Source organism: Arachis ipaensis, chromosome B08, assembly GCF_000816755.2.
Source record: "Arachis ipaensis cultivar K30076 chromosome B08, Araip1.1, whole genome shotgun sequence".
Classification (NCBI taxonomy): Eukaryota; Viridiplantae; Streptophyta; class Magnoliopsida; order Fabales; family Fabaceae; genus Arachis; species Arachis ipaensis.
Window position 1 is genome coordinate 79582396 of NC_029792.2, and position 2871 is coordinate 79585266.

Sequence of the window (2871 nt, forward strand, 5' to 3'; positions counted from 1 at the left end):
AAACTTTGATTAGTTTGGTCATTGCAATTCCTAAGGAGAATGACCCGGGACTTAATATAAGAACTGCAACTAATCAACCGATTAATTAAGTGATTATAATATCCAAATTAGACTCCAAAAAGTTAGAGTGAGAATTTGAGGATTTAAAGACGATTTTTGGACTCAGTGAGTCTTTCTGAGTCAGAAAATGTGTTTTCTGCGAAATACCGTGAAAAATCGCAAACCGGCAGTTGAATCGGTTGAACTGGTTCAAGTTTGCCTGGTACCGCACGAAAAAATGTGAAAACCGTCAAAAACCTTAGAAAAATATTAGAAATGGAAAACTGGGCGTTAATTTTAAAGGTTTGGCCCGAAGTTGGACCAAACGGGCTAAAAACGCTAACGGGTTGGACCGGGCCCAAGTTGGGCCTAAGCCCAACATATATAAGGGTTCATTTAATGAACCCATGCAGCCACAACACAACTAAACACACCCACACAACAGAAATAGAAAGGGGATAAGGGGAGGAAGAAATACTATTCACCCTCTTCTTCTCTAGCTCATATCTTGAGCTACAAAGCTCCAATCGCCGCACCGTTTGCGGCTACGCGTTCCTTGTGAAGAACTCTACAAAACTCATACAAGAAATTGGAGAGATAACCACGAAATCTTTTCTATTATTCTCTCCAAAATTTTGAATTTTAGGGTTTGTGATTAAGTAAGATTTGTAATTTTTGGGTGTTTAGGTTCGCTCTAATCCTTGCTTAGCATTGGATTTTGGCTACCAAAACTGTTGAACAAGGTAAAAGACTTTGAACTCTTATGGGATTTTGATTTATGTTGAGCCCTAGGTTAATTTGTGGTGAATTATATATATATAGCTTGATTATTGTGAGTTTGGAGCTTGTTGGTGCTTGTTGGAGTTGCATTGGTGCTTGGATTTTGGTTGAAAGCTCATTTGGTGCTCAATTTTGAGTTGTGGACATATAGGGGATCGGCCAAGGTATGGTTTTGGTTTCCTCTATATAGTATATAATATTCATGGACACTTAGGCTAGTGACCCAGAGGATAGGTTTTGAATTGTATGTTGTTGATGATTGTTTGTATTGATGAGGTATAATGAATTAATGTGTTGTTGTGATTAAATGATGAATTTGAAATATAATGGATTTAGATAATTGAGTATTGTTAATTATGAATAGGAAGAATGGTTGAGTTGATGATGAGAATTGGTGGTGAGATAATGATGATTGGTGGATATGTTGTATATGTGACAATTGAGGTTGGAAATAATGAGATGTGAAGGAAATTGTGGTATGATTGGTGTGATATGATCCAAAAGATAAATTTTGAGGAAAAAGGGAGTTTGGAATGGTTTGGTATTGTTTTGGTTGATTTGAGATATGAAAGTTGGAAAAATTGGTCATTTGAGAACTTTTGGTAAAAGTGATTGGTGAACTTTGCTTGATCATAACTTTTGCCTCAATTTTTAAACTTTGATGAGATTTGCTTGGGATTAAAGATCTTTGAAAACCTTTTAATTTGATATAAAGTTTGTAAAATTTGAAATTTTGTAGAGGAAGTTATGATCATTCAAAGTTGGTGTCGAAAATCTGAAATTCTGCTAAGTTGCAGAATTTTATGATTTCTCATATGTGCGCACGCACAGCCTTGTGCGGATGCACAACCCTGCGAAAGTTTTGATTTGTGCGTACGCACAGGCAGGGAAATGCGTTCTGTTTACAGCGCTAGCACAGCTTGTGCGCGCACATATCTAAGGATGAATTGCAACCTGTACGTCCGCACACACCTGTGCGTCCGCACACACCTGTGCGTACGCACACGTTGGGGAGGCCAGTCTGTTGGGGGCACTGGCACAGGTTGTGCGAGTGAACAAACTTTATAAATTTTGACACCTGTGCGGACGCACACCTTGTGCGTATGCACACATTTTAAAACTCTCCAGAGCGTGTGCGCGCACACCCCTATGCCGCCGCACACGCCCTGTTTTTCAAATTTTTCTTTGTTTTCAACTATTTTACCTTCCCAACAAGGTTGTAAGCTTCTCTAACACCATTTTAGGACTCTTGGGCCTAGTTTTGGATATTTAAAACATGGGAAAGAATCTAAGGGTTTTAAATGATATTATTTGGAAAAATTAGAAAACGGAGGATTAGGTTTCGAGTGTACTGAGGATGGTTCGACGTTATGTGAAGGATGATTGATATATGAGATGAGGAATGATGAACTGTTGATGTCTGGAAACTGAAATATGAATTGATAGTGGTTGAGATGAGTCGAGGACTCTGAATGAGAAGATGGATTCATGTACACTGAAAATATTTTCTGAAAACCACTAAAGTATTGATTTGTACGGAGATTATGAGACGCAATGCGCCCGGCAGGAACGGCGGTTGGATCCCGCCTGTTGAGGTAGCGGCGGCGGTGTAAGGACGGTGGTTCGTCCCGCTTGTGTTGAGATGTGAGGTGTAACAACCCTAGTTTTTGAAAATCAAATAATTAGTTATTTGTGATTTATTTTATTTGTTGATAATTTTATTTTAAGAAAATTATTTTACTAAAGGTAATTAAATAAAGTTTTATGATAATTGGAATTTAAACTAATTAGGAGTTTTATATAATCTTAATTGGATATTTGATATAATTGAAATTATAATTTTAGTAATTGAAAAATAAATAAGAATTGTATAATTTAATTTAAATAAATTCTATTATAAATAAATTATAATTTAAATTGAGTTCTTTATTTTTAGAAAATAATCTATCGAGCATGATTAAATTGATTTTATGAATACTTTAAATTTAAGTCAATTAATATTTTTGTACAATTTTTATTATAATTAGTTATTCTACACAAATTGAAATTAGA